The sequence below is a fragment of the Saimiri boliviensis genome, chromosome 2 (genome assembly GCF_048565385.1).
Source record: "Saimiri boliviensis isolate mSaiBol1 chromosome 2, mSaiBol1.pri, whole genome shotgun sequence".
Lineage (NCBI taxonomy): Eukaryota > Metazoa > Chordata > Mammalia > Primates > Cebidae > Saimiri > Saimiri boliviensis.
In genome coordinates, this window is record NC_133450.1 from 146701259 (window position 1) to 146713499 (window position 12241).

The window sequence follows — 12241 nt, forward strand, 5'->3', positions numbered from 1 at the left end:
ATCTTCACCCCATTTGGAAGCATGCCTTTCCCCAAAAGGTGGGACAGGTGAATCGCCTGTACCTGGAACCAGGTGTCCTAGATGTGAACCTCAGCTCTGCCTTGGCTAGCTGTGTAACCTTGGGCAAGCTCTATAACCTCTCTGAGCCTCAGTCAGCTCAATAACTCAGTAAGTGTTTACTCAGTAACACTTAGCTGTTGCTACTCCAGTGAAGAAAACTGGGTCCCTCAGATAAGTAACATCAGAGAGCAAACAACAGAGAGACCTTTAAAAACATCCAATGCTCAACTCACTTCTTATTGTCTGGTGGCTTTGAACAATTCGTTTAATCTTTCTTCAGCTTCATAAAATGAGATCAATTACTCCCAACCTTGTTAGTTCCCTGTTTGTCTCCTGTCTAGTATCAGGTAATATCATTCTTTCTCATACTGTGGTTGATTTAAAAATGCATACTAATGACCAGGCATGGTGCCTTACACCTGTAATTCCAGCACTTTAGGAGGCCGAGGCGGGTGGATCACCTGAGGTCAGGAGTTTGAGACCAGCCTAGCCAACATAGTGGAACGCCATCTCTACTAATTACAAAAAATTAGCCAGAAGTAGTGGCACATGTCTGTATTCCCAGCTACTTGGGAGGCTGAGGCCAGAGAATTGCTTGAACCTGGGAGGTGGAGGTTGCAGTGAGCCAAAATCGCACCATTGCATTCCAGCCTGGGTGGCAGAGTGAGACTCTATCTCAAAAACAAAAAAAGAAATGCATAGTGAGTATAAATAAAATATGCCCAAAGGATTTCTTTTCTCTGCAACTGTCCAGGGGCCCCTTAAGAAAACAGACTGCAACTTTATTAACCATTTTATTTAAGTAGTCAACCAGGCGTGGTTCTGTTTGGCACCAAAGTTCTATTCAGTAAATGGAAGCCCCCTTCCCTTTGACCCCCCCCAACACTAAATCCACAGTTCTAGAACAATTCACTTGCTAAAAAATTATGGGCACACCTGAAACTAATATAGGACCGAAAGGCAAGTCAGCTTTTCCTCTATTGCTTACTATTATCCCTCTTGTCGCTTTATGGAGAAAGCTCTTGAGAGTAATATAATAAGGCTGGGCGCCGTGGCTCACACCTGTAATCCCAGCACTTTGGGAGGCCGAGACGGGTGGATTACGAGGTTAAGAGACCAAGATCATCCTGATCAACATGGTGAAACCCCGTCTCTACTAAAAATACAAAAATCAGCTGGGCATGATGGCGCGTGCCTGTAGTCCCAACTACTCAGGAGGCTGAGGCCGAAGAATTGCTTGAACCCAGGAGGCGGAGGTTGCGGTGAGCCGGGATCATGCCATTGCACTCTAGCCTGGGAAACAAGAGCGAAACTCTGTCTCAAAAAAAAAAGAGTAATATAACATTGTTTGTGATGTTCACTGATCTTCACCCAGCTCTTAGCACAGTGGTCAGGAATTGGTGCAACCTCAGTATAAACTCAAGGAATCGTTTCACTGACATTAACAACATCAGGTGAGGATGCCTGACTCATCAAAAGATTTCAGAGTGGTATGACTCAATGCATTCTTGTTCTTTTTTCCTTTCCTGAATGCCTTGATATCTCCTTTCAAGGCTCTCCATGTCTCCCTCTACCTCATCTATGCTGTAGAGAGGCTGGTTCCACTGGCGACATTGTAGCCTCTGTCTCCCTCCACCATATAGACCCGAGAACATGCCTTCTCAGCCTAGCCCTATAGAGAAGTCCTGTGGAAACATGTAGAGAACAGAGGAGGAGCTTGCAAAAAACCTCTGACTTCACCAGAAAGAAACACTGTAGCTCTAGAAAGTCTACGTGGCCTCTAGAACAATTCATTCCCTCCGATAGAAGGGTTGATTTGCACTACCTTCAAACTCTCCCCTGCTGGAGTCTGACTCCACTCTTCCTTACTATTAATTTTTCGAGACAGAGTCTCACTCTGTTGCCCAGGCTAGAGTACAGTGGCATGATCTTGGCTGACTGCAACCTCTGCCTCTCGGGTTCAAGTGATTCTCCTGCTTCAGCCTCCCAAGTAGCTGTGACTACAAGTACATACCACCACACCCAGCTAATTTTTGCATTTTTAGTAGAGACGGAGTTTCGCCATGTTGCCCAGGCTGGTCGTACACTCCTGACCTCAGGTGATCCTTATGGAGAAGGATTGCCTGCCCACCTTGGTCTCCCAAAGTACTAGGATTACAGGCTTGAGTTACCGCACCTGCCTTCTATTCTCCATTATTACCAAGCCCACCCCAAGCAGTCCCTCAGCGTCTGCCCTGGAGGCCACTGCACCTTCCTGAACTAGGTAAGTCACTGTCCCCTTGGGGGCCTTTTTAACAGCGTCTCTAGGGAACAAGCAACCAGAGAAACAAGTCTGGACCCCATTTAGGGGGTTCGGGGTCTTTCAAAGCCTAGCCCATGGCTTAGGTCTGCAGCTACCATGCAGGCCTAGCATTCCATGGCTCAGGAAGCCTGCCTTTCCCCGGAGACTTGATTCTAGTGCTCATCTCAGGCAGAGCTGGTGACTCAGGCCCTCCTCCCCTTCCCAAACTCCCTCCGGCTGCTGTCTGACCTGCTTTGACTTCTTTTTGCTTTCAAGGCTGCTCTTGACATTTATCTTAACCAGATTTTACATGGTGTGATGTGCCTGGGGCCCCAAATCTTCCTGGCGAGGGCCAATTCCTCTCTCTGCTGTGCAGAGTTTGCCAAAATGGGCAGGGATGGGCTGTTGGAGAAGCTGCCTATGGGCTCGGGGAACGTGAACAGTCTTTGGCTTATGCAGTTGTCCAGTGTCATTTTGGTTGTAATTTTCCAAAGACGAATTTGTCAGAGGCCAACATTTTCTATGGAATAAAAAGAACCGGCTTACTACAGTAGCATGAATAATAGGCTTGCAAAAATGGCTAAAGAAGTAGAGAGAGAAGTTGTATTTGTGTTTGGGGAGTTTAAGTCCAGCCTGTGGGTCGATGATAAGGAAAGCTTTTCTAGCAAAGCTTTCTCAATATTTTCGCATTTAGTTCTCAGAGTCAGCTTATGGAGGTGAGTATTGCTCTCATCTTACAGATTAGGAAACTGAGACTCAGGAAATGTAAGCAGTCTGTCCAAGGTTACTGAATTAGCAATAACAAGAACAGCTAACACTATTTCATGATTACCGTATGCTAGGAATTGTTCTGAGTGCTCCATACATACTAACTTACTTGATCCTTACAATCACTTGAACCTGTTGGGAGGAAGGCATGGTATACTGCTTGTTTTTTAAATCATCCCCAATGCCTGCTTCTTTTGTTGCTGTTGAGAAAGCTGCGGCAATGAGACATTAAGTGGCTTGTTAAGGTCACCTGGCTGTTGGCAGAGCTGGGATTTAAACCGAGAAGTCAGACTAAACTCTCCTGTTTTAACCAGAGTTTTGCTATACTCCTTTCCAAGAAAGTAGTAGAGATGAGATTTAATCTATAAATGCCACACCCCTTCCAATATGCTAGAAATTTCAGTCACTTGGGGGGGGCGGCTGCATGCACATAGGGGTGTGTGTGTGTGTGTGTGTGTGTGTGAACGTGGGAATAAAGTCAAACATGAAAGACTCCTTAATCATGTCACTTGGAACTGTGTGCTTGCCTACATTTTCTCGCATGGGCATGGGGTGGTGGAAGAAGGCTCACTTTCTACCCTTTGTGGAAGAGACAGAATCAGCCCACATCAACTACCAAGAAACTAGCCAGTGTAGAATGAAGTGTTCAAATCTAAGGCTTGTCCAGAGCAGTAGGTTCTGATTGTACTCTTCCCCAAGGACAGGGCCATCTCTTGCTTATTTTGGGGTTGCCGTGGACTCACTGCATGAGTGGAAGTTTGTCCTAAGTATGAGGAATTCATTCAAATGTTTAGTTTGTTGAACTGAAAATGAGATTGCCTTGGGCATGAAAGGGTGGATGTGGTTAAGTGAGCAAGAGGGAAAGTGGAGGATGTTTTAGGAGAGATACAAGGAAAGCGAAGGGTGAAGGTAGAATAAGTCTGAGGTCTCTGGGAGCAGGCAGGTGATTGGGTTGACTGAAGTAGAAACTGAGTTTGGGGGATACAAAAAAATTCCCTTGGATAGAGAATGTAGACAGTTAATGGAACATTGATTAGAGGTGCATCAGGTAGGTATGGCTGGTTAAAGGGACCCACTGAAGATTTAGAGATAAAGTCTATGTTGAGCACAACTTTGGTGAAGGTCACCCTGGCCAAGGGAGACTTAATTAATTGAAAGACCGCAAAGTCCAGAAAATCAACCAGGAGATGGCTGCAGTAAGCCAGGGTGAGACAATGGAACGACTACCACAAAAATGGTGAGGACAGAGTGGTCCCCAGAAAAGTGAGGCACTGGATCTCAGGGGGAGACGGACTTTAGAACTCATCTACTCTAGCTGCCTTTATTTACCCCACCCCCAGGAAATGGGTTGAATTCCCTCAATTATTTTCTACCCCAGTGACTGCTCAGTGTTTGAATGAATACCAAAAAGGAAGACGAACTCATTACCTCCTCCTCCATTTTTGGAAAACTTCAACTACGAGAAATATCTTTGTAGTAGGCTTAATCTGGCCTCCCATGAAATTTCATACATGGGTCATTACAGAGGAACCAGCTTCTCTGAACAAAAAGCATGATATTTATGACAATAATGAAAAGAGAGAAGATCTGAGTCCAAGGCTTGGACCTGTGGCTTTGAGCAAGTCAGTGAAACCCTGGGAGGCCTTAGTTACTTCTGTAGAAATAATGATGAGACATGTCCTGCCTAGTTCTCTGCTCCACTTAAAGGATCAAATGATACACTTTGTGACGGTGCTTTGGAAACTTCAAGGTGTCACATAAAGGAGAGGCAAATAAGATCATTAATGTTCTACAGGAGAAACTGTGGTATGTAAGTGGCTGGGAAAGCCAGATCCACGTTCCAGTTCTGCCACTTTCTAGCTGTGTGATGTTGTGGGCTTGCTCCTTAACTTCTCTAACCCTCCTTTCCATAGCTGCAAAAAAATACACGAATAGCCCTACCTCAGAAAGTTGTTGTAATGATTATAATTGATAAATTACTTAAAGGCATTTAGCACAGGGTTTGTCTGGAATATAATAAGTGGTGAGTAAATGCCATGATTACTGATAAATGGTGATGGCTTGCATATGGGAAGTGAGGGTGAAAAAGGAGTCATGTCGATGGACTTAAACTTGAGTGAGTAAAGAAATGACGGTAGCAGCGGCAAAGCCTGGGAATATAGGGAAGCTTGTTGGAATGATCTAGCAGGTGCATAGAAACTGAGCAACTCCTGGTGTAGCACTGTGTGTTTAACCACAGGCCACAGGCAGTGTTTTGACCCTGCTGAATGCTGGGTGGCTGTGTTCTCTAACACAACTCTTGTTATCTCTCTTCCTGTATCAACCCATATAACAAGAGTTGATGGAGCAGAACATAGTGCAGACATTCACAGCCGGTTTCACCTACAGCCACGCCATAAGCAATCAGGAGTGCATTTCATTGTTGCCACATAGAGTGTCATGTTTAGGTACCAAAATGATGAAAAAAAATGTCATCACCTGCACATTCCTGCAGAGCGGCCTTCCTGTCCTTGGCCAGCAGAACTGTTTGGTGGAAGAGTTGCACATCTGTAGATACTTGGCATAAAACTCACATGAGGAGAAGGCAAGTTGTTACAAAGGGCTTTTATCACAGTGGTCTCAGTGGCTGGGATTTTGTGGCCCTTCTAAATGGTCCCAAGAATAGCTGTTATTCAATCATTTATGACGCTCTAGGTAAAAGAGGAACCAGCATTAGCAGGTACAAGGTGTAGTTCTTGGGAGTGAATGCTCATGGTGGGTGCAGTGAGGAGTATCTTGTACTAACCCAGCTAAGTGCCTTTCAGGATAGGAACATGTATTTGCTTTATTTTCATTTTTTATGATACTTTAAGTTCTGGGGTACATGTTCAGAATGTGCAGGTTTGTTACATAGGTATACAGGTACCATGGTGGTTTGCTGCATCCATCACCTTGTCATCTACATTAGGTATTTCTCCTAATGCTATCTCTCCCCAATCCCCCTACCCACTGCTATCCTTCCCCTAGCCCCCTACCCCCAACAGGCCCCAGTATGTGATGTTCCCCTCCTTGTGTCCATGTGTTCTCATTGTTCAACACCCACTTATGAGTGAGAACATGTGGTGTTCGGTTTTCTGTTTTTGTATCAGTTTGCTGAGAATGATGGTTTCCAGCTTTGTCCATGTCCATGCAAAGGACATGAACTCATTCTTTTTTATGGCTGTATAGTATTCCATGGTATATATGTGCCATATTTTCTTTATCCAGTCTATCTTTGATGGGTATTTGGGTTGGTTCCAAGTCTTTGCTATTGTGAACAATACTGCAATAAACATATGTGTCTTTATAATAGAATGATTTATAATCCTTTGGGTATATACGCAGTAATGAGATTGCAGGGTCAAATGGTACTTCTATTTCTAGATCCTAGAGGAATCACCACACTGCTTTGCATTCCCACCAACGGTGTAAAAGTGTTCTTGTTTTTCCGTATCCTCTCCAGCATCTATTGTCTCCTCATTTTTTAATGATCACCATTCTGACTGGTGTGAGATTGTATCTCAGTGTGGTTTTGCATTTCTCTGATGACCAGTGAAGATGAGCTTTTTTTTTTTTTTTTCATGTATTTGTAGGCTGCATAAATGTATCCTTTTGAGAAGTGTCTGTTCATATCCTTCTCCCACTTTTTAATGGGGTGTTTTTTTTTTCTTGTAAATTTGTTTAAGTTCTTTGTAGACTGTGGATATTAGCCCTTTGTCAGATGGGTAGATTGCAAAAATCTTTTCCCAATCTGTTGGTTGCTGGTTCACTGCAATGACAGTTTCTTTTGCTGTGCAGAAGCTCTTTAGTTTAATTAGATCCCATTTGTCAATTTTTGCTTTTGTTGCCATTGCTTTTGGTGTTTTAGTCATGAAGTCTTTGCCCATGTCCTGTGTCCTGAATGGTATTGCTAGGTTTCTTCTAGGGTTTTTATAGTGTTAGGTCTCATATTTAAATCTTTAATCCATCTTGAGTTAATTTTTGTATAAGGTATAAGAAAGGGATCCAGTTTCAGTTTTCTGGATATGTCTAGATAGTTTTCCCAACACCATTTATTAAATAGGGAATCCTTTCCCTATTGCTTGTTTCTGTCAGGTTTGTCAAAGATCAGGTGGTTGTATATGTGTGGCATTACTTCTGAGGTCTCTATCCTGTTCCATTGGTCTATATATCTGTTTCGGTACCAGTACCATGCTGTTTTGATTACTGTAGCATTGATATAGTTTGAAGTCAGGTAGTGTGATAGTGTGATGGCTCCAGTTTTTCTTTTCTTTTTTTTTTATTTTTATTTTTGTGCTTAGGATTGTCTTGGCTATGCAGGCTCTTTGATGGTTCCATATAAGATTTAAGGTGTTTTTTTCCAATTCTGTGGAGAAAGTTAATGGTAGCTTGATGGGGATAGCATTGCATCTATAAATTACTTTGGGCAGTATGGCCATTTTCACAACACTGACCCTTCCTAACCATGAGCATGGAATGTTTCTCCATCTGTTTGTGTCCTCTCTTATTTCCTATTTCCTTGAGCAGTGGTTTGTAGTTCTCCTTGGTCCTTCACATCCCTTGTTAGTTGTATTCCTAGGTATTGTATTCTCTTCGTAGCAGTTGAACTGGGAGTTCACTCATGAGTTGGCTGTTTGTTTGTTATTGGTGTATAGGAATGCTTGTGATTTTCGCACATTGATTTTGTATGCCGAGACTTTGCTGAAGTTGCTTATCAGCTTAAGGAGATTTTGGGCTGAGACTATGGGGTCTTCTAAATATACAATCATGTTGTCTGCAAATAGAGACAATTTGACTTCCTCTTTTCCTGACTGAATACCCTTTTTTCTTGTTCTTGCCTGATTGCCCTGGCCAGAACTTCCAATACTGTGTTGAACAGGAGTAGTGAGAGAGGGCATCCTTGTCTTGTGCCAGTTTTCAAAGGGAATACTTCCAGGTTTGCCCATTCAGTATGATATTGGCTGTGGGTTTGTCATAAATAGCTCTTATTATTTTGAGATATGTTCCATCGATACTTAGTTTATTGAGAGGTTTTAGCATAAAGGGCTGTTGAATTTTGTCAAAGGCCTTCTCAGCATTTATTGAGATAATCATGTGATTTTTGTCTTTGATTCTGTTTATGTGATGGATTACGTTTATTGATTTGCATATGTTGAACCAGCTTTGCATCCCAGGGTTGAAGCCAACTTGACCGTGAGGGATAAGCTTTTGGATGTGCTGTTGGATTCGGTTTGTCAGTATTTTATTGAGGATTTTTGCATCAGTGTTAATCATGGATTTCTAGTTGTGTCTCTGCCAGGTTTTGGTATCAGGATGATGTTGGTCTCATAAAATGAGTTAGGGAGGATTCCCTCTTTTTGTTTTGTTTGCAATAGTTTCAGAAAGAATGGTACCAGCTCCTCTTTGTACCTTTGGTAGAATTCAGCTGTGAACCTGTCTGGTCCTGGACGTTTTTGGGTTGGTAAGCTATAAATTGCTGCCTCAATTTCAGACCTTGTTATTGGTCTATTCAGGGATTTGACTGCTTCCTGGTTTGGTCTTGGGTGTGTTTAAGTGTCCAGGAATTTATCCATTTCTTCTAGATTTTTCTGGTTTATTTGCATAGAGGTGTTTATAGTATTCTCTGATGGTAGTTTGTATGTCTGTGGAATCGGTGGTGATACCCCTTTATCATTTTTTATTGCATCCATTTGATTCTTCTCTTTTTTCTCCTTTATTACTCTGGCTAGCAGTCTATCTTTTTTGTTGATCTTCTTAAAAAACAAGCTCCTGGATTCATTGATTTTTTTTTTTTGAAAGTTTTTTTGTGTCTCTATGTCCTTCAGTTGTGCTCTGATCTTAGTTATTTCTTGTCTTTTGCTAGCTTTTGAATTTGTTTGATCTTGCTCCTCTAGTAATTTTAATCATGACTTTAGGGTGCCAATCTTAGATCTTTCCTCCTTTCTCTTGTGGGCTTTTAGTGCTATAAATTTCCCTCTACACACTGCTTTAAATGTGTCCCAGATTCTGGTACATTGTATCTTCGTTCTCATTGGTTTCAAAGAATATCTTTATTTCTGCCTTCATTTCATTATTTATCCAGTAGTCATTCAGGAGCAGGTTGTTCAGTTTCCATGTAGTTGTGTGGTTTTGAGTGAGTTTCTTAATCATGAGTTCTAATTTGATTGCACTGTGGTCTGAGAGACTGTTTGTTATAATTTCCATTATTTTACATTTGCTGAGCGGTGTTTTACTTCCAATTATGTGGTCAGTTTTAGAATAAGTGTGGTGTGGTGCTGAGAAGAATGTATACTCTGTGGATTTGAGGTGGAGAGTTCTGTAGATGTCTATTAGGTCTGCTTTGTCCAGATGTGAGTTCAAGTCCTGGATATCCTTGTTAATTTTCTGTCTTGTTGATGTGTCTATTGACAGTGGTGTGTTAAAGTCTCCCACTATTATTGTGTGGGAGTCTAAGTCTCTTTGTAGGTCTTTAAGAACTTGTTTTATGTATCTGGGTGCTCCTGTATTGGATGCATGTATATTTAGGATACATATTGGTATATTCAGGGATTCAGCTTTAGGATAGTTAGCTTTTTTGTTGCATTGATCGCTTTACCCTTATTTGTAATGCCCTTATTTGTCTCTTTTGATCTTTGTTAGTTTAAAAGTCTGTTTTATCCGAGACTAGGATGGTGACCCTGCCTTTTTTTGCTTTCCATTTGCTTGGCAAATATTCCTCCATCCCTTTATTTTGAGCCTATATGTGGTTTTGCATGTGAGATGGGTCTCCTGAATAAAGCACACTGATGAGTCTTGACTATCTAGTTTGCCAGTCTGTGTCTTTTGATTGGGGCATTTAGTCCATTTACATTTAAGGTAAATATTGTTATGTGTGAATTTGATCCTGCCATTTTGATGCTAGCTGGTTGTCTTTCCCGTTAGTTGATGCAGTTTTTTCCTAGTGTTGATGGTCTTTACGATTTGGTGTGTTTTTGCAGTGGTTGGTACTGTTGTTCCTTTTCATGTTTAGTGCTTCCTTCAGGAGCTCCTCTTATAAGGCAGGCCTGGTGGTGACAAAAGCTCTCAGCAGTTGCTTGTCTGTAAAGGATTTTATTTCTCCTTCACCTATGAAACTTAGTTTGGCTGGATTTGAAATTCTGGGCTAAAAATTCTTTTCTTTAAGGATGTTGAATATTGGCTCCCACTCTCCTCTGGCTTTTAGGGTTTCTGTGAGAGATCTGCTGTGAGTTTGATGGGCTTCCCTTTGTTGGTAACCTGACCTTTCTCTCTGGCTGCCCATAGCATTTTTTTTTTTTTATTTCAACCCTGGTGAATTTGATGATTATGTGCCTTGGGGTTGTTCTTCAAAAGGAGTATCTTTGTGGTGTTCTCTGTATTTCCTGAATTTTAATGTTTGCTGCTTTACTAGGTTGGTGAAATTCTCCTGGATAATATCCTAAAGAGTGTTTTCCAACTTGGTTTCATTCTCCCCATCACTTTCAGGTATACCAATCAAATGTAGATTTGGTCTTTTCACCTAATCCCATTTTTTTTGGAGGCTTTATTAATTTCTTTTCACTATTTTTTCTCTAATCTTGCCTTCTCACTTTATTTCATTGAGTTGCTCTTCAATCTCTGATATCCTTTCTTACGCTTGACAAATTTGGTTATTGAAACTTGTCTATCCTTCATGGAGTTCTCACGCTGTGTTTTTCAGCTCCATTAGGTTGTTTATGTTCTTCTCCACGTTGGTTATTCTAATTAGAATTTTGTCTAAATTTTTTACAAGGTTCTTAGCTTCCTTGCATTGGTTTAGAACATGCTCCTTTAGCTCGGAGAAGTTTGTTATTACCCACCTTCTGAAGCCTGCTTCTGCCAATTCATCAAACTCATTCTCCATCTGGTTTTGTTCCCTTGCTGGTGAGGAGTTGTGATACCTTGGAGGAGAAGAGACGTCCTGGTTTTAGGGATTTTCAGCCTTTTTTGTGCTGGTTTCTTCCCACCTGTGTGGATTTATCAATCTTTGGTCTTTGAAGTTGGTGACCTTTCGATGGGATCTCTGAGTGGATGTCCTTTCTGTTGATGTTGAAACTATTTCTTTCTGTTAGTTTTCCTTCTAACAGGCCTCTCTGTGGCAGGTCTGCTGGAGTTTGCTGGAGGTCCACTCCAGACCCTGCTTGCCTGGGAATCACTAGCGGGGGCTGCTAAACAGCAAAGATTGCTGCCTGTTTCTTCTTTTGGTAGCTTCATCCCAGAAGGGTACCTGCCAGATGCCAGCCAGGGCTCTTCTGTATAACGTGTCTGTCAGCCCTGTGTATCCCAGTCAAGATACACAAGGGTCTGGAAGCCACATGAGGAGGCAGTCTGTCCCTTATTAGGGCTAAAATGCCATGCTGGGAGATTTGCTGCTCCCTTCAGTGCTGCCAGGCAGGGATGTTTGAGTCTGCTGAGGCTGTACTCATAACTGCCCCTTTCCCCAAGTGCTCTGTCCCAGGAAGGTGGGGGCTTTATAAGTCCCTGACAGACTGCTGCCTTTTTTTCAGAGATGCCCTGCCCAGCAGGAGGGAGTCTAGTGATATAGTCTGCCTGCAGAGACCTTGCTGAGTTGCTATGGGCTCTGTCCGGTGGCTGTGTAAACTTCCCCACGACAGGTGAGGTTAAAACCACAAACTTGAGCCTCAGCAATGGCGGATGCCCCTCTCCCCACTGAGCTTGAGTGTCAAAGATTGAGCTCAAACTCATGGGCTAGCTGTGAGAATTTCAAGCCAGTGGATCTTAGCTTGCTGATCTTCATGGAGGTGGAACCCACTGAGCCAGACCACTTGACTGCCTGGCTTCAGCCCCGTTTTTCAGGGGAGTGAGCAGTTCTGCGTTGCTGGCATTCCAGGCACCATTGGGGTATGAAAAAAAACTGCTGTGGCTAGCTCAGTGTCTTCCCAAACAGCTGCGCAGTTTTGAGCTGGAAACCCAGGGCACTGGTATTGTAGGCATCAGAGGGAATCTCCTGGTCTGCAGGTTGTGAAGACTGTTGGAAAAGTACTGTATCTGAGGCAGAGTGCTGGGAAAAGTCCTAATGGCTTCCCTTGGCTAGGAGAGGGAGTTTCCCAGCCCCTTGCTCTTCCCGGGTGAGGCGAC

General features: G+C 42.7%; 2 protein-coding genes across 17 annotated transcripts in view; one reads left to right on the forward strand and one right to left on the reverse strand.

Annotated features, from left to right (window-relative positions):
• Positions 1–12241, forward strand: part of RFK (riboflavin kinase) — a 224068-nt gene that overhangs the window by 163144 nt on the left and 48683 nt on the right. The window lies entirely within an intron of this gene.
• Positions 1–12241, reverse strand: part of PCSK5 (proprotein convertase subtilisin/kexin type 5) — a 467438-nt gene that overhangs the window by 127649 nt on the left and 327548 nt on the right. The window lies entirely within an intron of this gene.